The 22,288-nt window shown below is 37.3% G+C and overlaps 1 long non-coding RNA gene across 2 annotated transcripts in view; it reads right to left on the reverse strand.

The window, feature by feature from the left end:
* Positions 1–22,288, reverse strand: part of LOC105477917 (uncharacterized) — a 106,061-nt gene that overhangs the window by 51,833 nt on the left and 31,940 nt on the right. For both annotated transcript variants that reach the window (XR_011625970.1, XR_985016.2), the window contains exon 4: positions 9,182–9,312. This is a non-coding gene — a long non-coding RNA (uncharacterized lncRNA). The remainder of the gene's footprint in view (positions 1–9,181; positions 9,313–22,288) is intronic.

The raw sequence follows: 22,288 nt of genomic DNA on the forward strand, positions 1-22,288 counted from the left end.
AAAAAGACTGAAGAAATAAAAAAAGAAAAGATACAAATTATCAATATCAGGAATGAAACAGGGGATCTCACTACAGCTCCCCCAGACACTGGGAGCATAATAAGGAATTACTGTGACCAACTCTACACACATCAATTTGACACCTTGGTGAAGTGGATTACTTGTTTGAAAACCACAAACAGATTATTTGATAGATAATATGAAGTAGATAATTTGCATAGCTCTATTGTTAACAGAAAAATCAAACTCTGTATAATATTTTAAGAGGTTTATTCTGAGCCAATGTGAGTAACCACGGCCTGGGAAAAACACAAACCCAAGAAGCCTTGAGTAAGTGGCCCTAAGACAGTTGGATTACATTTGGTTTTCTATATTTTAGACATGCAGGAGTTACAGACAAAGACATAGATTAGTACATGGAAAGTATACACCAGTTTGGCCCAAACAGGTGGGACATTTTGAAGCAGGGGTTTACAAATCATAGGTGGATTCAGAGATTCTTTAATTTGCAGTTAGTTAAAGAGTAAGGCTCTGTCTGAAACTTGGAGATATCCAAAAGGAGTATGTAAGTTAAGATACTATGCCATCTCAGAGTCAGCCACAGTAAAATGACTTATTTAGCAAAACTGATGGTCTGGCCTGCAGGCCTGACTTAATCCTTGCCTAACATGGCCTTAGGTCCTCTTTGTAATTTGGTATCTTATTGTCACAAATAATCTGTTTTGTCTTATGATCTCTATTTTAACATTAATTCTGCTCAGCTGTATCTATATTCCAAAAGGGTAGGGGTAAAATGAGGCATGTCTAACCCCCCTTCCCATCATAACTGGGAACTCAGGTTTTAAGGTTTCTCTGAGGTCCCCATGGCTAAAAGGGGGTCCGTTCAGTCATTGGTGGCTTAAGATTTTATTTTTAGTTTACACTATTAATGAAATGGAATTTATAATTTTGAAACTACCAAAAAAGAAATCTTCATTCCCATATGATTTCACTGGAGAATTCTGCCAAACTCTTGAATTAGAGAGGAATTAACACCAATTCTACACAAGATTCTTCCAGAAAATATGAAAAAATGGGACTATTCCCAATTTATTTTATGAAACTAGTTGTGATGATTGATTTTATATGTCAACTTGACTGGGTTAAGGGATGCTCAGATTGCTGGCAAAACTTTATTTCTGAGTGTGTCTGTGATTGTAGGTACAGATTAGCATTTAAACCCATACACTAAGTAAAAAGATCTGTCCTCACCAATTTGGGTGAGTATGATACAATCCATTGAGGACAAAAAGTTGAAGGAAGGGCAGTTTTGTTGTTGTTTTTTTCCTGTCTTTGAGCTGGGACATTCATCTCCTTCGGCCATTGGACATTGCAGCTCCTGGTTCTTGGTCCTCAGATGCCAGGACTAACACCAGCATTTCCTCCTCACATATATGGTTCTCAGTCCGTTAGCCTCAGACTGGAAGTTGCACCATCGGCTTTCATGGTTTTCAGGCCTTTGGATTCAAACTGAATTACACCACTGGCTTTCCTTGTTCTCCAGCTTGGAGATGGCATGTTGTGGGACTTCTTGGCCTTCATAATTATGTGAGCCAATTCCCATCATAAATATCCTCACATATATTCCCAACTTATTTTATGAAACTATATGTATGTATATGTATATATTTGTATGTACACACATATGTGTATGTGTACATTTATATATATTTATATTAAATATATATAAATTATATATTTATATATAAATATATATATAAATGTACATATACATGTGTGTATATGCAAATATATACATTTACATACATATATATTTATGTGTGTGTGTGTGTGTGTGTGTATATATAAAAGAGAAAGAAATCTCCTAAATATAAATCTCCTAAAATGCATATATATAGAGAGAACCTATTGGTTCTTTTTTAAATTTTTAATTTTAATTTTGTGTGTATATGTATGGGGCACATGAGGTGTTTTGATATAGGCAAGCAATATGTAGTAATCGCATCATGTAAAATGGGGTATTCATCCCTTCAAGCATTTATTCTTTGTGTTACAAGCAATCCTACTATACTCTTTTAGTTATTTTTAAATGTACAATTAAATTATTATTTACTATAGTCACCCTGTTGTGCTATCAAATATCAGATCTTAATCTTTCCATTAACTATCCCCACCTGTCACTTGACCCCCACTACCCTTACAAGCACCTACTAACCATTCCTCTACTCTCTATCTCCATGAATTCAATTGTTTTGATTTTTTTTTTTTTAAGAATGAGATACTATTGGTTCTGATTCTCTGGAGAACCCAGACTAATACACTAGTATTACCATGATGTCAAAACAAGAGAAATACAGTAGACCAAGGCCCCTCATAAATATAGCCACAAAAATTTTTACCATAATATTAGCAAATAGAATCCAGCAGTATATAAAAAACTATACACAATATATACATACTAGGTGGGCATAAAAGTACATATATATATACTAAGATTTATCTCATTGTGGTTTTAATATGTATTTTTCTAAAGACTAAGGTTCAAGAAGACTCTCATATAGTTATATGTGTCTTTTTTGTGAAATATCTGTTCAGATCTTTTCCCTTTTATTGTACTGTCACTTGCTTATTGATCTGTAGGAGTTTCTTGTATATGCTGGACACAAACTCTTTACCACTTACAAGTGTTGCAAGTATTTCTCCCTTTGCGACCTGTCATATCCCTCTTAATTGTATCTTTTGTAGACCAGAAGTGCTTGATTTTATTGTTGTATACTTTATTCATCATTTTTTATGTTTAGTGTTTTTTGTGCTCTATTTAAGAATCGTTCCCTATTATGAAACTATGCTCTTTTAGTGTCCTCTAGAAATTTTATTACTTTACTTTTCATATTCAATTTGTAATCCCTTGATCTTTTGCAAGGTTTAAAGTAGAAATTATTTCATTATTTTTCCCAAATAAATATCTAATTGATGCAGTACAATTTATCGAATAGACCACCATATTCCTACTGCTTTGCACGGCTTTTATTTTTGTCATTATATGTGTGGCTCTGTTTCAGGATTCTCTACTCTGTTCCAGTAGTCTATTAGTCTGTCCTTAGGCTAACATCACAAAGTCCGCTAATTATTTTTTCTTTTTCTCAAAAATGGTCTTGTTATCCCTACTTCTTTGCATTACCATGTGAATTTTAGGATTACCTTGCCAACTTCTACAAAGAACAAAATAAGATGTCACTTGGATTGGAGTTGCACTTAATCTACAGAACAATTTTCAATACAATCAATGAACATGGTCTATCTCAATTTTTCTAACAGTACTTTACAATTTTATGGGTCTGCAAGTATTTTATGTTATTAAGTTTATTCCTCAGTATTTGATTTTTTATGTTGTTACAAATGCATTATTAGTCACTGAAATTTTCAGTGTCATTTTCATCATAAGTACATTTTTGGTGGATACAACTACTTTAGATGAAGAAAATAAAGCATGTGGCAGTTAATTAACTTGTACAAGATTACACTTCTAATATTGTAGACTGAGGATTTAAATCCAAGCAATTTGGAGCTTACATTGTTAACCACCACTTTATAAGATCTCATCATTTATTAATGATTTCAGAAATACCAGTTGACTGTGATGAGACTGGTCATAGAGTTCTATAAAATGCCCTGTAACTCTGGGCACAGAAAAGGAAGAAAGGTCAGTGTAGCCTTATCAATTTGCTGACATCACTAAATTGTCAGATTCCCAAGAAAATAAAAATGCAAAGTTTAAAGATGATTTTTAAAGCCTTATATTCAATGCTGAATTGAAAAAAAGAAAAAAAAAAAGTATTGAGCGCAAGTTGGGTGATTCCAGGAATACTGGCTCAGGCTCTTGCAATATCATGAGCTCTCAGCACACCTGTAAGTCCTGACTGGCATTTTTCTAGCTTTGTGGGAAGCCTGATGGACCAGACTCCCAAACCTGGCCCAAGGAAAAGCAATAGTTGTGCTCCCTCAAAAGGGCAAACACTAAAGTTGCTTCCCATGTGGTAGCCTGTGGGCACCAACGGAGACACTAAGACTAAGGGGAGAGTTCCTCATGAGAACTCTGCTCAGCATGACATGACAGCATCATATTTCTGAGATTTAGAAAAGTGTAATTACTCTTCTTTTTGCCCTGATTATGGAGCAGATGGACTTTTTTAAGGGTGAACATTCTCCTTTCAAAGACCGCAGGGCTAATCTTTTCATGTATGAGGATATAGTAGTCAGGGAGGTGTCAGTTGCTGCAACTTTTGATCTGCTGATACAGGTGGCTGTGGGAGTCTCAAGAAACGAGACCAGGAGCAGAGAGTGGAGTCCCACTGCCCGCCAAGAGCCAGGCTCAGTCGCATCTGTTTTCTGGCACCAGGTGTCTGAACTCTATGAAGAAGACAAAGCTACAGGTGGAGTCAGGTTGGATAACTGCCTATTGCTCCTCACCTCCAATTCCTTGCCTCAACTACCCACCAATTATGTGAGGCCTGCTGAGGGTTTATTCCAAACAAGGAACATTCCACTTGAACCTATAGCTGAGCTTCCTATGAAGCCGGACTGTGACCCTCCTGAGGCAACACATACTGACCCACAGACAAAGGAGGTGAAATGTCTCTCCTATAATGAGGCTCCTCTATTCCACATGTGGGGAAAGATCACCACACAGCCAGCCACTGCTATTAAAGAGTTACAGTCCTCAAAAATCTGTTTGAGGACAGAAACATATGTCTCACACTCTTGAGATGGGGTGGAGGATATCTAGATGAAAAGTAAAATTTATTAACAGAAAAACAATTTTTTAAGAATGTGTCAAGATAATATTTTTTCTGCTATTATGGTATATTTCCTGTCCCAGTTTTTCCTTCTTTCCATTCCCCCTATTAAGACAAATAAAAGATAGTCTTTATAGTCTCAGAGAAGGGATGTAAGATTTAAAAAAATAAATTAAATATCTAGGACAGAAACATGAGGGAGAAAAATGCCTGGAAACTTGACAAAGTGTCCTTGAATCAGAGGGATGGGAGGAGAAAATGGTGTTGCTTTGAATAACTTTCTGAGAATGCGGCTGAAGACAAATAGGATCTTGAGCAGTGTCCCAAAGGGAATCCCAGGTTCTAAGAGTAGCAGAGAAGATGAAACGTTTGCCTAGACCTTAAAGGCCTTGCTGACTAAATCAATTAACATCCTAGCAGTATCCTATATGTCCCTCTCCCCATTACCATATCACCTTATTGCCACAGCATCTCTCAAAGACATAACACAACCCTGGAGAGGATTAATGAGACTGATGCTAGGATTTCCAAACACAGTGTGACAGAACATGGGGAGAAAGAGAAGTTTCATTTCTTGGACTTCTTGCAAAAGAAGTTTATGGTGTGAAGTGTATAACTGGTATATTTTATTCTATCATCCCTAATATGGCTAAATGCACTATTTCCCAAAACGTTTTTAGGGTGAAAATGGGGATTCCTCAGTTAAACAGTTCTGTAAAATGCTGGGCAAACTGTTGAGTTATTATTTCCATTGTTCATGAAGCAAGGAGTTGTTAGTTGATCAGTGCTAGAATTGGCCTGGGAGCCACAGCAGAGAAACAAAGATACCAAAAGTCCATGCTCTGAGTTCAGGAAAAGCTGGTTTGGGGACCAACCACCATTCTGAAAGGCATCTTGAGAGGTGGCATTCAGCAGAACCAGGTGAAATGGTCCAGGACTTCCCCTTCTCCAAGTCACCTGTTCCCATGGAAGAGTGAAACTCAAGAGTTGGCCTCAGTGGGTAGATGACATTGGGGTTTTAGCCTTGCAAGGGACTGTGACAACATAACACAGAGAAGCACATGCTTCAGAGGAAAACAATGTGATATTGCCAGCTACCAGTCAGCAAAAACTTATACCTGAGTTTCCGATGGGCCATCAAAGCTAGGAGCTGCTGGGAGTGAATCCCTTAATAAAGCCACCACTTCTTTTACAACAAGATGAGGAGAATAACCTGAGCAGAAATTATAGTCACTCACCAAGACAGTCTGTTAAACAGACATTGGTATTTTCCTTTTCTCTTCTGCCCCGTCAGCAGAGGAAAAAAACATTATGATGAGGAAGAAAAGTAGAATGTACGTAAAGACAGACTATGTCTTGTCTCTCTGTCTCTCTTTTTATGTTAATAATCAAGGACATTTTGGAGTTGCCATGTTAAAGCTAAATATGTTTCATTACAGCACTGCTTCTTGGAGCATTTAAAAATAAGAAATGAGAAAGAGACCATTTTTCACAATGTATCCCAAACTCATTTAAGTCACACAATACTTTTTTTAAAGAACATGGTATAAAGGGCTAGTGTACTGCTGAATACCTTTTGAGAAATGTTAGACTACTTGTCTATACTCAGTCAGCAGCAGGGTAGGGGTTCACAGAACACAAAGGAAATATCCAAATTTATTCCAACCCAGTGGTTAAATAACATCCATATTTCTTTAAAAAAATATAATTAGGCAAGTGTTCTTCTCTTTAAAGATGAAATGGTAGTAAATATCAAAAGGTTGAAAATCCTTTCATCTATGTAGAGGCTACAAATGTTCGAGGCTTCAGCAGGTTATCAAGTGTTTAAATGACCCTGTTTTCTAGAACAAAACATTCTGGAGAAATTATTTCTCTCTGAGCCTTTGGCTGCTGTAGAACAAGATAAACAAGTTTTATTGAAGGAGAAAAAAGGTAACTTGCATTTCAGGAAGTAAACATGTTATTCAAAAAAGTAAGCAAATTTATCTTCAAAAATGTCTATCTAATTGTATTCTGAACTCCAACATTACCAATGCATTCACGTTTCTACTTGCTTCTCATCGGCTTCTCCACCCTTTCCTTGAAACACATGCATTTTTAAAGATTAAAATTTTTGTACCTACTTATCCCCCAACACACATACACACTACACACACACCTCTGTTTATATCTTTCTCTAAAAATACAAGGTCATTTCTTACCATTAAATATTTCTCTAATACATATCAATTGTGTTTGGTTTTGTTCTAGCTTTGGCAAACATAAAATTAAAAGTGACTGTTAATGATTGAATTCCATAAAGGGGAGACCTAATCAATGTAAAGCTCTCTTTATTTTGTCTTTGTTTAACTTATATACACCAGAGTTAAGACACTTGATGTACAACCTTGTTTGAAAAACCTAAAATCAAACTACAACAGTGAATTTGTTCTCATTTTGAATTTTGGCCATTAAATGAAAATTAAATTACATACATAAATCACACTTTTCAATTACTTGCATTGTTTCTTTGTCCCCACAAAATGCACACAACTCATCTCAAAAAAAAAAAAAAAGAGTTATTGTTGGAAGGACAAGTACGTTTGTACCTAAAGTCAAATTGGTTTTTATCGGTGAGTGACATGTAACTCTGAAAATTGTCAGTATAATTTTAGTAGGTGGGATTAAGAATCTCAACAGTTGCCAAGAATAATAAATCATACCACATTTTGAATGTGTTCATGTCTCATTTTCAGCCAAAAACATTAGAGGCGCAATGCAATGTATGAGATAATTAAACATTATCTTGGGACAACCTTCAACTCCTCTTTCTAGAACCTCTGTCCCTCCACGTAGTCTCAGCATCTAAGCCATCTTTCTAAACTGAGTTGTATTCAACGCACAGGAAACGGCAATATTTCAGACATAGGGACTGCTTTCCCACTATTTCTTCATCATACCACCAATATACACAAGGTAGGATCCAGTGATGTCAATAAAGATGGAAATGTACTTCACAGTTTGTTTATCACTTGTTGTTTCTTATGCTTTTAAAAATTTGCTCCATAATTTTTATAATTTGCTATAGTAACAATTCAACTTATTTTGATAGTCAAAAAATAAAACACCATTGGAAAGAAAAGCACTAAAAAAATTATTATCCAAACTGGCTTCTTATACCCGCAATGATGGATTTTTATGACATTTTTAAAGCAGTAACGGAAAAAGCAAAACAGCAGGTAGCCAGCTGGCATATTGAACAAGTTCAATAATATTAGGTTGAACATATGAAATATGTTCATATGAATATGTATGAAATAACAAAGCACGTAAATTTTTTTTTTTTTTTTTTGAGACGGAGGGTCATTCTGTCGCCACGTTGGAGTGCAGTGGCCACGATCTCAACTCACTGCAATCTCCGCCTTCCGGGTTCGAGTGATTCCCCTGCCTTAGCCTCCAGAGTAGCTGGGACTACAGGTGCGCACCACCACGCCCAGCTAATTTTTGTATTTTTAGTAGAGGCGGGGTTTCACCATGTTGGCCAGGATGGTCTCGATCTCTTGACCTCATGATCTGCCCACCTTGGCCTCCCAAAGTGCTGGGATTATAGGCATAAGCCACCACGCCCAGCCACAAAGCACATAAGTCTTATCTACACTGACTTGCTGATGCCCCTTCAGACCCCAAAGGTAAAGATGCCCTGTGTAAACCAAGGAGTTCCTCTAATGGCTGCGCTATTTGATGCTGATATGGTAGCTACTACTTACAGAAGTGTCTTCTATGTACAAGGAATTTTATATTATTTATCTTATTTAATCAAAACAAATAAAATATTGGTATATCCATTTTGCAAATAAAGACATGAAAGCTCAACGAAGTTAGGTAACTTGCCAAATTCACACACTGAGGAGGTCGTGATGCTCTTCTTTGAACTTAGTTTTGTCTAACACTCAAAAGTGGGCACATGACATCCACTCCCACTTATCATGTAAGTTAAATTTTGCTGAAAAACCGTCTGTTTTACTATGTTTTCAAGGTGTCAACTTGAAATTAAAAATAACTACTTCCTCGTTCACTGCTATTAATGTTATGAGGAAAAACAAACAGAAAAACTGTAGTTGAAATACATGAGTCCAAGATGAGACTACTAATTGCAAAACTTTGCTAACTAAAAAGTAATATAAAGTAGAGAACAGTTTAAATTTCTTCTTCACTGTCTGGTTTCCTCTAACCCTGGTTAGATTGTCACTTAAAGTTCTTCAAATGGCAGGTAATGGAAACCAGCCTAAATAACCTTCATTTTTTAAAAAGTACTTTTTGTACAGGCTCTGACAAATCTAACAGAGCTTAATGGTTTTTTAAAAATGAAAACCTTCTAGGTGTCAAGCGGAGCCTGGTGAGTGTACCTTTGAGGCTTGCCCTTTTCTTTAGATCCGGTTCTTTACAAGAGCAGCCAGGAGTGCTTCTGCGCATCCTGCAGACTGGCCCAAGTGTGATTTGTCAAAGAAGGTACATATTACACTCCCTAGAAGAGTATCTAAGAAAGGAAATACAGGGAGCTTCAGTATACATTTCAGTCAAATAGGCATACACTTTATTAACTCATCAATTTACCAAAGTAATCTCACTAAAATATTACAGCACATAGTTTAAGGAAGCATATGTTCAAAATCTCCACTATCACGCAATACTTTTCTTAGAGTTAATGTAGGACATTTATGTTTCCACTTAAATGACAATGAAATGATTTAATTTGAATCTTTGCCATCCCTGTGTTGCCTATGTTATTTAATATCACCATTCTCCATATTTTATCAATTCTACAGTGCACTTTTTCCCCCTCATTTTCACATCTCTGGAATCAGGATGTGACTTAAATTGATGACATCTTGCAATTGTTGTTGGCTTAGGACACAGTTGTAATATAGTTTTCATTGCTAGTACAAGCATGAATGTCGTACTTATTCCAGTTGATATGGCTGAACAATGGTAATTCCTTGATGTTTTAGTCAAGAAAAATTCTAAGAATTGCTTGAAGTCATATAACTCCTAGACATTGTCTAAAAGCTTTCTTTTGACACCTTCTCATAAGTCAACAAAGTGCCAACATCAAAGCTTACAACTTCAAAGAAAATCTCAGAAACAATAGTGGAGAACTCTTGTTGGCACTGAGGACAATAGTATATGGAAAAATATGGATTTTGACAATTCTGTGTAAAAGACTTGTAAGAATTAGATTCTGAATGTAAAAGTGTTTTAGAAATATTTTAACTGATTTATTTTGCTTACATTTTCCTTTCCACGAGAGTGAAATATGACTTCTAAAACCTCTGTCTAAATAAATCTAAAATAGCTCTTTCAGGTGGTTCAACATAAAAATTCTAAGCAATAAAGTATTATGTCAGAGTTTAATCTTAGTGATACACAAAATAATGGTGCATTTTACAATCAGGGGTGTCTTCAATCGGTACTAACCTAAGCTAAAATGATCGGAGGCTTCTGCAACATCTTCACTCTCTGTGCCCAGTTAAATACAGGACCCTATCAGTGTTGCTTCTGGAATACAGTTTTACTCTGATAATTCTTCTCCATTCCCATTGCTTTTCCTCTAATGATAGTCCTCATAATTTCTTCCCAGATTATTACAATAGTCTTTTGTAGATCTCTTGGCCTCTGTTCTCTTCTCAGAGCAATACATTCTTCCCAATAACTGAGTGATTTCCATGACGTGCAGTTATATTCAGGTCACTATTCAGTTGCAAGCCCTCAATAGCTCCCCATTTCTTAAGGCATAGCTGGTAAACGAATTGTAAACATGTCTTCTCCCCACATGCCCATGGTTTTTTCTCCTTTCATTTATATGTTCAACGAAGGCGGGGTCTACTTTGCCATTCCAAGTCGTTTTCATAGTACTGGCTCATAACATATTCTCACTAAATTTTTGATGAGTGAATAAATGAGCCCGATATGCTTCACAATCCATCTAAACACTAAACTCCAGACAGCAACTGTCTACCTGTCTCTAATAGTTGTCATTCAAGGTTGACTATTCCAAACCCACAGGATGAAGTCGTAAACTCTTTAAAACAGTAATCGAGAGTATTCAGTCTTCCCTCTATGTTCTTTCATAATCTCATCTCTTGTCCCTCTCTGTCATGCATGCTTTTGCTCCAACCGCATCAGACCACTTGACATTTCCTGAATAATCCTGCCAAAAGTTATCACTTCTTCTGTGCTCCCCTTATACTGCTAACTTAGCATTGCTACACTGAGTTAATTGTAGATGTGTCTGTTTGCCCTCTAGGAAAAGACATTATGCCATAATCATTTTTTATGTCCCAAATACATAGCATCATTTCCATCAGAAAATGTGCTGAAGTTAAATGTTTATGGATGTCTGTATCTGCTTCCCAGGGCTGCCATAACAAATTACCACAAACTTGGCAGCTTAACACTACAGAAATGTATTCTCTCACAGTTCTGGAGGCCAGAGGTCTGAAATCAAGGTGTCAGCAGGACTGCACTCCCTGTGAAAGGTTAGGAAAGAATCCCTTCTCATCTTTTCCAGCTTCTACAGGCTGTAGGTTTTTCTTGGTCTTTGTCTTCACATAGCTTTTCCTCTTCTCTGTGTGCCTCTCGTCTGTGTGTCTCTGATAAGGACACTTGCCATTGGATTTAGGGCCCATCCGGATAATCCAGGATAATCTTATTTCAAGTAGCTTAGCTTAACCACATGTATAAACAGCCCTTTACCAAATAAGGTCTTGTTCACAGATCCTAGGAAGGGAACACATCTTTTTTGGGGAGCCACCAGTCAATGCACTAAATCACTTTCTAGCACACATATTTTCCTCACAAATAATTCTAAGGCTGTAAAAGCAATAAAATGTAAAAGTAGATCTCAAAGGGACCACACACACACACACACACACACACACACACAGACACACACTTCACACATTTTGAATAATGTGAATACGTACTCACTGTTGCTTAAATCTCAGGCTAATGTTGCCATTTTACATTAATGCATTTTTTACTAATGTTAGAATGGCAGCCTTTCCATGGCATGTCATTAAAATGCAAATAAGTGATTCTATTACAGAATATAAACTATGATCTCATCTCTCCACATTCAAAGTGAATAGGTATCACATTCATTCACTTTCCAAAGACAAGTCAAATATATATACATATGTATATGTATATGTGTATATATATATGCCTTAGTGAGGAAAAGGCTAGTAATATATACATATTCTTCATCTTTCAGTGAAGCTTCTAGGCACCTATACAGTCTAGAGCTTGTTGTGATGCCCCTTCTAAAATGAGACACACATTGTAATGCCCACCACAAAGGAAGAGGCACAATTTTGTGGATCTCTGGATATTGGAAGTCACATATATTAAGTTTGAACATATTGCTGTAACTTATTTGTTGGTAATCCATAAGGCAGTTTTGAGTGATGTCAAGAGCATTTCCTAACAGGTGCAGCTGCAGTGTAAACTGCCTTGCCACCCAGGCATTAGGAGCCAGAAGACCCATCTGTATTCAGAGAGTCTGTGGCAGGAAGAGAGGATCTATGGAATACCTGGCAACCCCTGATAGGAAAGCCCTTAGGGTTTTTTAGTAAGATCATATCCTCTTGATTTAACCATTTTCCATTTGCAAACCAGCTCCTAGCTTGCTTCAGCAGAGATTTAAGACTTCACCAATGGACTTCCAGTGACTATGCAATTTGAACCACCTACATTATGATCTACAATTACTAAATTGTATAGTACAATGATGCTCCAATATTAAATGAAAAATGGAATGTAAGATTGAGCTTTAGCATATCTGAGGCTCTACTAAATTGAATGAATGTGTGGCTCAGTATCCCATAGATTCTGCTCCTAGTGCTTTGCCCACTTTTTGCTTAACTTGCAATCAGGGCTCAGTATAGCAGGCTGACATGTTCCAGAAAGTAGATAACCAGTGATTATAGCTCTACTTAGAGGTGACCCTGAAAGACAGAATTAAGGAAAGTCCTCCAAAGGAACAGAACACCTAGTTGTCTAGTTGGTAGGGAAAGAGAGATGGCTGCAGGTACAGATTTATGTTGCTTCATAAGAGCAGCCAATAAGGTTATTAGTTGGTCAGGGACATGGAAAGAACAACATTGAAAAAATAGTAACAAGGAGGAAATAGGGAGGGACATGTGGATGAACTTCTTGGAACAGATATATTCCATGCAATTGTCACCAGAGGGCATTCACTGTGGAGAAAGATTTTAATCAATAAGTAAAAACGCCTGACCCATGGATATTAGTCAATTTTTAATTCCAGCTACTCTTAATGCTTGTTGAATGGGCCTATGAACAAAGGTCCCACAGGGTGAGCACAGAGCCTTGCATGAACTCAACAATATGGATTTTCCTTCACTAAGGCTAAACACTGACTGCCCCATTCCTAGCCCCACACACAGTCTCTTAATTCACTCCTGAACTTCACATCATCCCTGAGAGATAGGCCTACCATGGCAGATAAAAAAAGTTGATGCAACAGAAAGACTAGTGCTCAGAAGACAGCTTCTAACCACTCTACATGTGTGTGCAGCATCTTCTCCCTCTCCCCATTATTTCCTTTAAGTGATATAGTGTATAGATTATGGCTATCTGGGATTGGTTTTCTACTTATTTCATAATTTACATAGAAGATAATAATTCATGTCTTTTTAGAAGTGAGGCATTTTAAAGGAAACTAAAAATCTCTGCTAAGCTGTCATTTAAAAAAATTTATTTGACTTGCTGCTATATATACTTGAAAAATAAAGTTGCAGAATACAAATCTCTACTGATTTGGACATTGAAGGTGCTTCAAATGACCCTCTTAGCTTTCCAAAGTCCATGCTCTGACCCTATCTTCATGAGAATTTGAATGCCTTTATTAAGCAAATTTAGAAAAGCTTAGATTTGGACACACCATCTTAGAAGTTATCTAGCTGATTGGTTTTTTACAAATAGGAAATTGGTTATTTACAAATAGGAAATTTGAATCTTAATCAGATACTCTAACTGATGAAGGTCATACGGACTTCAAAATTGGGGCTGAGACCCACTCTTCTGATTCCAGACTACCCAGGATAATTTAGATGGGAATGTTTGCCTGGCATCCCTAAATCATACTCTCCTATTTTCATAAACAGACTAACCAATATAATTAGCCAATTAACAAAAAAAAAAAGAAAGAAAGAAAAGGAAGCCACGTGTTTTTATTTGGAGATGAGAGCATCCAGTTTCACATCACTACTGAACACATAAGAGTATCCTTTTTCTTTCCCTTAGTATATACTAATAGTATGTGTTCACGTGAGAGTCTGATGTGACATCTGTCAGCAACTCTACCCCTTCAGAATTCAAGTTTTCTCAAATCAACAGAGCTATCCATGAAGTCTAGTGGTAGATGGGTACAGCTCATACATTTCATTACCAGGAAGTTAGAATTTGACAAGAGGTAAGGGAGACATGCAGTCACTGTCACTTTTGTCTGAGTTCAAGATATATAATGATGCTAGCATTGGATGATATCTTAATCTTCCTCTTTTTTTTTTTTTGTAAAAATTCAGTCTTATAAACTACAAAAGAAGAAGAAAGTGTATTTATGTATATTTACTTATATAAACATATATCTGTATATATACACACATATATGTATGTATATAGTATTTTTTCATCTAGCAGAAAAATCGCAGGCTAATTTCCTCTCCTTGAACCATAATTTATTGGCCCCATAACTTATTTGGTTTTAATTTCCTTATTTAGGTTTCCAAAAAGTAGTTGTCATTTAGAGGCTGAATTTTTATTTTGTAAGAAGGTCCTATGAGCTCCTTAAATTTAGGTTGCTTGAGCTGTGAAAATGCTTATAAAAATAAACCTACTTTGTTTAATCTGCCCTAGTTGTTGAAAAACTGCATCTGATTCGTGCTTTTGTTTTACATTGTCTTTGCCTTTATTTTTCTGATAAAGCCCATAAATTTTGCTAAATTTTTGTAACAAACATACTATCATTTTAACTCATTCCCATTGTAATCTGTGCCTCTCTATTTAGTTCACAAGGTATCTTTTGGGATATTTAGGGACTAAAAACTAAGATTAAACAGGGAATATAATTTTGGTTCTTGAATTTATTGACAAAATATTACACCTATAGCAATATTATTCTTTATTTCATTGTGTCCTATCCAAATATTTTTTTAAATTTTTAAGATATTAATTGTATTCACTTGAGCAATATGAACTTTTGTATACTTTTTAATGAATCCCTTTATCTGCCAATTCTTGATTAAAGTATATATATTAAATCAATTAATCAAATCTCATTTTGTTTCTATCTTTTTTATATTAGCATCAGCAATACAAAATAGTTTCCAGATGGACTGCCTTGGTGACTGCTTGATGCCAGCTAGCCTCTTAAATACAAATAGAAAAGCCACCTGATTTGATCAGAAAATTTACTTCTTTTTTTTTTTTTTTTTTTTGAGATGGAGTCTTGCTCTGTCGCCCAGGCTGGAGTGCAGTGGCCGGATCTCAGCTCACTGCAAGCTCTGCCTCCTAGGTTCACGCCATTCTCCTGCCTCAGTCTCCCAAGTAGCTGGGACTACAGGCGCCAGCCACCTTGCCCAGCTAGTTTTTTTTTTTTTGTATTTTTTAGTAGAGATGGGGTTTCACCGTGTTAGCCAGGATGGTCTTGATCTCCTGACCTCGTGATCCGCCCGTCTCGGCCTCCCAAAGTGCTGAGATTACAGGCTTGAGCCACTGCGCCAGGCCCAGAAAATTTACTTCTAACAACTTTATGTCCATTTAAATTGAAAACTCATTACTAGTTATGGTTTTAAAAGTAATTGAGAATGATTTCCTCTAAGATCATATGGCTTCAATTCCATCTTCTATTTCAAATGCACTAAACAATTAACATGTATTTAGAACAATTGTTAAAAGAGTAATTTCTTCTTTTGGCGGGGAGTGTCTAACACTTCTGCCCTTAAGGGTTGTGCTGGGTGTTCATTAGTATTTGTCAGCTATGTGGCCTGATTCCTATCTGTGAAACTTACAGTCTAGTTGTAGGGATCTACCTACATGGATGAAAGCAATCATAAAATAGATAAGAGATACACAGTTATGGACAAACAAGAATATAGTCCAGTGTTGAAACATATGGTTCTGATTGTGACTTACTATATCTTCATCTATATCTATGTCTATCTATATACATATAAATATATAAATGTATATATACACATTATTTTATTTTATTTTACTTTAAGTTCTGGGGTACATGTGCAGAATGTGCAGGTTTGTTGCATAGGTATACATGTGCCATGGCAGATTGCTGCACCTATCAACCTGTCATCTAGGTTTTAAGCCCTGCATGCATTAGGTATTTGTCCTAATGCTCTCCCTCCACTAGCCCTCCACCCCTAGACAGGGCCCAGTGTGTGATGTTCCTCTCCCTCTGTTCATGTGTTCTCATTGTTCAACTCCGACTTATGAGTGAGGATATGCAGTGTTTGGTTTTCCATTCCTGTTTTAGTTTGCTGAGAATGATGGTTTCTAGCTTCATCCATGTCCCTGCAAAGGACATAAACTCATTCTTTTTTATGGCTGCATAGTATTCCATGGTGTATATGTGCCACATTTTCTTTATCCAGTCTATCATTGATGGGCATTTGGGTTGGTTCCAAGTCTTTGCTATTGCAAATAGTGCTGCAATAAATATATGGGTGCATGTATCTTTATAACAGAATGATTTATAATCCTTTGAGTATATATCCAGTAATGGGATTTCTGTTTCTAGATCCTTGGGGAATCATCATGCTGTCTTCCACAATGGTTGAACTAATTTATACTCCCATCAACAGTGTAAAAGCATTCCCATTTCTCCAAATCCTTGCCAGCATCTGCTGTTTCTTGACTTTTTAATGATCACCATTCTAACTGGCATGAGATGGTATCTCATTGTGGTTTTGATTTGCATTTCTCTAACGATCAGTGATGATGGGCTTTTTTTCATGTTTGTTGGCCACATAAATGTAATTTTTGAAGAAGTGTTTGTTCATATCCTTCACCCACTTTTTGATGGGGTTGTCTTTTTCTTGTAAATTTGTCTCAGTTCCTTGTAGATTCTGGATATTAGACCTTTGTCAGATGGATAGATTGCAAAAATTTTCTCCCATTCTGTAGGTTGCCTGTTTACAGTGATGATAGTTTCTTTTGCTGTGTAGAAGCTATTTTGTTTAATTAGATCACATTTGTCAATTTTGGTTTTTGTTGTAATTGCTTTTGCTATTTTAGTCATGAAGTCTTTGCCCATGCCTATATCCTGAATGGTATTGCCTAGGTTTTCTTCTAGGGTTTTTTGTTTTAGGTTTTATGTTTAAGTCTTCAATCTGTCTTGAGTTAATTTTTGTATAAGGTGTAAGGAAGGGGTCTAGTTTCTGTTTTCTCCATATAGGTAGCCAGTTTTCCCAGCACCAATTGTTAAATAGGGAATCCTTTCCCCATTGCTTGTTTTTGTCAGGTTTGTTGAAGATCAGATGGTTGTAGATGTGTGGTGTTATTTCTGAGGCCTCTATTCTTTTCCATTGGTCTATATGTCTGTTTTGGTACCAGTACCATGCTGTTTTGGTTACCGTAGCCTTGTAGTACAGTTTGAAGTCAGGTAGTGTAATGCCTCCAGCTTTGTTATTTTTGCTTAGGATTGTCTTGGCTCTAGGGGCTTTTTTTGGTTCCATATGAAATCTAAGTAGTTTTTTCTAATTCTGTGAAGAAAGTCAATGGTAGCTTGATAGGAATAGCATTGAATCTATAAATTACTTTGGGCAGTATGGCCATTTTCACAATATTGATTCTTCCTATCCATGAGCATGGAATTTTTTTTTATTTGTTTGTGTCCTCTCTTATTTCCTTGAGTAGTGTTTTGTAGTTATCCTTGAAGAGGTCCTTCACGTCTTTTGTAAGTTGTATTCCTAGGTATTTTATTCTCTTTGTAGCAATTGTGAATGGGAGTTCACTCATAATTTGACTCTCTGCTTCTCTGTTATTGGTATATAGGAATGCTTCTGATTTTTTCACATTGATTTTGTATCCTGAGACTTTGCTGAAGTTGCTTATCAGCCTAAGGGGTTTGGGGGCTGAGACAATGGGGTTTTCTAAATGTTCTAAATATGTATATGTTCTAAATATACAATCATGTCATCTGCAAACAGAGACAATTTGACTTCCTCTCTTCCTATTTGATATCCTATATTTCTTTCTCTTGCCTGATTCTCCAACCAGAACTTCCAATACTGTTGGGAACAAACCCCCCAAAATCTGGCCATAAACTGGCCCCAAAACTGGCCATAAACAAAATCTCTGCAGCACTGTGATATATTTGTAATGGCCATAACGCCCATGCTGGAAGGTTGTGGGTTTACAGGAATGAGGGCAAGGAACACCTGGCCCGCCCAGGGCGAAAAACTGCTTAAAGGCATTCTTAAGTCACAAACAATAGCATGAGTGATCTGTGCCTTAAGGATATGCTCCTACCGCAGTTAACTAGCCCAACCTATTCCTTTAATTCAACCCATCCCTTCGTCTCCCATAAGGGATACTTTTAGTTAATTTAATATCTACAGAAACAATGCTAATGAGTGGCTTGCTGTTAATAAATAAGTGGGTAAATCTCTGTTCAGGGCTTTCAGCTCTAAAGGCTGTGAGACCCCTGCTTTCCCACTTCACACTTCGATATTTCTGTGTGTGTGTCTTTAATTCCTCTAGCATGGCTGCGTTAGGGTCTTCCTGACTGAGCTGGTCTCGGCACAATACTGTGTTGAATACGATAGGCGAAAGAGGGCATCTTTGCCTTGTGCCAGGTTTCAAAGGCAATGCTTCCAGCTTTTGCCCATTTAATATGATATTAGCTATGGCTTTGTCATAAGTAGCTCTTATTATATTGAGATATGTTCCATCAATACCTAGTTTATTGAGAGTTTTTGGCATGAAGGGGCATTGAATTATATCAAAGGCCTTTTCTGCATCTATTGAGATAATCCTGTGGTTTTTGTCATTGATTCTGTTTATGTGATGGATTACCTTTATTGATTTGTGTATGTTGAACCAGCCTTGCATCCCAAGGATGAAGCCAACTTGATCATGGTGGATAAGCTTTTTGATGTGCTGCTGGATTCGGATTGCCACTATGTTATTGAGGATTTTCATATCGATGTTCATCAGGAACATTAGCCTGAAATTTTCTTTTTTGTGTGTGTGTCTCGGCCAGATTTGGTATCAGGATGATGCCAGTCTCATAAAATGACTTAGGGAGGAGTCCCTCTTTTTCTATTGTTTGGAATAGTTTCAGAAGAATGGTACCAGCTCCTCTTTATACCTCTGGTAGTATTCACTTGTGAATCTGTTTGGTCCTGGACTTTTTTTGGTTGGTAGGCTATTAATTACTAACTCAATTTCAGAACTTGTTATTGGTTTATTGAGGGATTTGACTTCTTCTTGGTTTACTCTTGGGAGAGTGTGTGTGTCCAGGAATGTATCCATTTCTTCTAGATTTTCCAGTTTATTTGTGTAGAGGTGTTTATAGTACTCTCTGATGGTAGTTTGTATTTCTGTGGGATCAGTGGTGATATCCCTTTTGTCATTTTTTGTGTCTATTTATTTTTTCTGTCTTTTCTTCTTTATTAGCCTAGCAAGCAATCTATCTGTTTTGTTAATCTTTTAAAAAAATCAGCTCCTGGATTCATTAACTTTTTGAAGGGTTTTGGTGTCTCTCTCTCCTTCAGTTCTGCTCTTATCTTAGTTATTTCTTGCCTTCTGCTAGCTTTTGAATTTGTTTGCTCTTGCTTCTCTAGTTCTTTTCATTGTGATGTTCAGGTGTTGATTTCAGATCTTTCTAGCTTTCTGATGCAGGCATTTAGTGCTATAAATTTCCCTGTTAACATTACTTTACCTGTGTCCCAGAGATTCTGGTACGTTTTGTCTTTGTTCTCATCAGTTTCAAATAACTTTTTTATTTATGCCTTAATTTCATTATTTACCAAGCAGTCATTCAGGTGCAGATTGTTCAATTTCCATGTAGTTGTGAAATTTTGAGTGAGTTTCTTAATCCTGAGTTCTAATTTGATTGCACTGTGGTCTGAGCTGTTTGTTATTATTTCCATTCTTTTGCATTTGCTGAGGAGTGTTTTACTTCCAATTATGTGGTCAATTTTAGAATAAATGCTATGTGGCGCTGAAAAGAATGTATATTCTGTTGATTTGTGGGGGAGAGTTCTGTAGATGGCTATTAGGTCCGCTTGATCCAGAGCTGAGTTCAAGTCCTGAATATCCTTGTTAATTTTCCGTCTCATTGATCCGTGTGACATTGACAGTTGGGTGTTAAAGTCTCCCACTACTATTGTGTGGGAGTTTAAGACTCTTTGTAGGTCTCTAAAAACTGCTTGATGAATCTGGGTGCTCCTGTATTGGGTGCATATATACTTAGGAGAGTTAGCTCTTCTTGTTGCATTGATCCATTTACCATTATGTAATGCCCTTCTTTGTCTGTTTTGATCTTTGTTGGTTTCAAGTCTGTTTTACCAGAGACAAGGATTGCAACCCCTGCCTTTTTTTAAATTTCCATTTGCTTGGTAAATATTTCTCCATCCCTTTATTTTGAGTCTATGTGTCTTTGCATGTGAGATGGGTGCCCTGAATACCAATGGGTCTTGACTCTTTATCTAATTTGCCAGTCTGTGTCTTTTAATTTGGGCATTTAGCCCATTTACATTTAAGGTTAACATTGTCATATGTGAATTGGATCCTGTCATCATGATACTAGCTGGTTATTTTGCACATTATTTGAAGCAGTTTCATCATAGTGTCATTGATCTTTATATTTTGGTGTGTTTTTGCAGTGGCCAGTACTGGTTTTTCCTTTCCATATTTAGTGCTTCCTTCGGGAGCTCTTGTAAGGCAGGCCTGGTGGTGACAAATCTCTCAGCATTTGCTTGTCTGGAAAGGATTTTATTTCTCCTTTGCTTATGAAGCTTAGTTTGGCTGGATATGAAATTCTGATCTGAAAATTCTTTAAGAATGTTGAATATTGGCCCCCACTCTCTTCTGGCTTGTAGGGTTTCTGCTGAGAGATCTGCTGTTAGTCTGATAGGCTTCCTTTTGTAGGTGACCTGACCTTTCTCTCTGGCTACCCTTAACATTGTTTTCCCATTTCAACCTTGGAGAATCTGACGATTATGTGTCTTGGGGTTGCTCTTCTTGAGGAGTATCTTAGTGGTGTTCTCTGTATTTCCTGAATTTGAATGTTGGCCTGTCTTGCTAGGTTAGGGAAGTTCTTCTGGATAATATCCTGAAGTGTGTTTTCCAACTTGGTTCCATTCTCCCCATCACTTTCAGGTACACCAATCAATCACAGGTTTGGTCGTTTCACACAGTCCCATATTTCTTGGAGGCTTTGTTTGTTCCTTTTCATTCTTTTTTCTCTAATCTTGTCTTCATGCCTTATTTCAATAAGTTGATCTGCCATCTCTGATACCCTTTCTTCCACTTGATTGATTTGGCTACTGATACTTGTGTATGCTTCACGAAGTTCTTGGGCTGTGTTGTTCAGCTCCATCGGGTAATTTATGTTCTCTAAACTGGTTATTCTAGTTGGCGGTTCCTGTAACCATTTATCAAGGTTCTTAGTGTCCTTGCATTGGGTTAGAACATGCTTCTTTAGCTCAAAGGAGTTTGTCATTACCCACCTTCTGAAGCCTTCTTCTGTCAATTTGTCAATCTCATTCTCCGTACAGTTTTGTGCCTTTGCTGGCGAGGAGTTGGGATCATTTGGAGGAGAAGAGGCACCCTGTTTTTTGGAATTTTCTGCCTTTTTGCGCTGGATTTTCCTAATCTTCGTGGATTTACCTACCTTTTGATCTTTGGGGCTGATGACCTTTCAATGCGCTTTTTGTGTAGGGGTCATTTTTGTTGATGTTGATGTTGTTGCTTTCTGTTTATTAGTTTTCCTTCTAACAGTCGGGCCTCTCTTCTACAGGTTTGCTGCAGTTTACTAGAGGTCCACTCCAGACCCTGTTTGCTTGGGTATCACCAGCAGAGGCTGCAGAACAACAAAGATTGCTGCCTGCTTCTTCCTCTGGAAGCTTCGTCCCAGAAGGACACCAGGCTGATGCCAGCTGGAGCTCTCCTGTGTGAGGTGTCTGTCGGCCCCCGCTGGGAGGTCTCTCCCATTCAGGAGGCTTGGGGGGTCAGGGACCCACTTGAAGAGGCAGTCTGTCCCTAAGCAGAGCTTGAGCACTATGCTTGGAGAACACTCCTTGTCAGGATCAGCTGCTCTCTTCAGAGCTGGCAGGCAGGAATGTTTAAGTCTGTTGAAGCTGTCCCCACAGCCACCCCTTCCCCTAGGTGCTCTGTCCCAGGGAGATAGGAGTTTTGTCTATAAGCCCCTGACTGGAGCTGCTGCCTTTCTTTCAGAGATGCCCTGC

This window comes from Macaca nemestrina, chromosome 7, assembly GCF_043159975.1.
Source record: "Macaca nemestrina isolate mMacNem1 chromosome 7, mMacNem.hap1, whole genome shotgun sequence".
NCBI classification, from domain to species: Eukaryota; Metazoa; Chordata; class Mammalia; order Primates; family Cercopithecidae; genus Macaca; species Macaca nemestrina.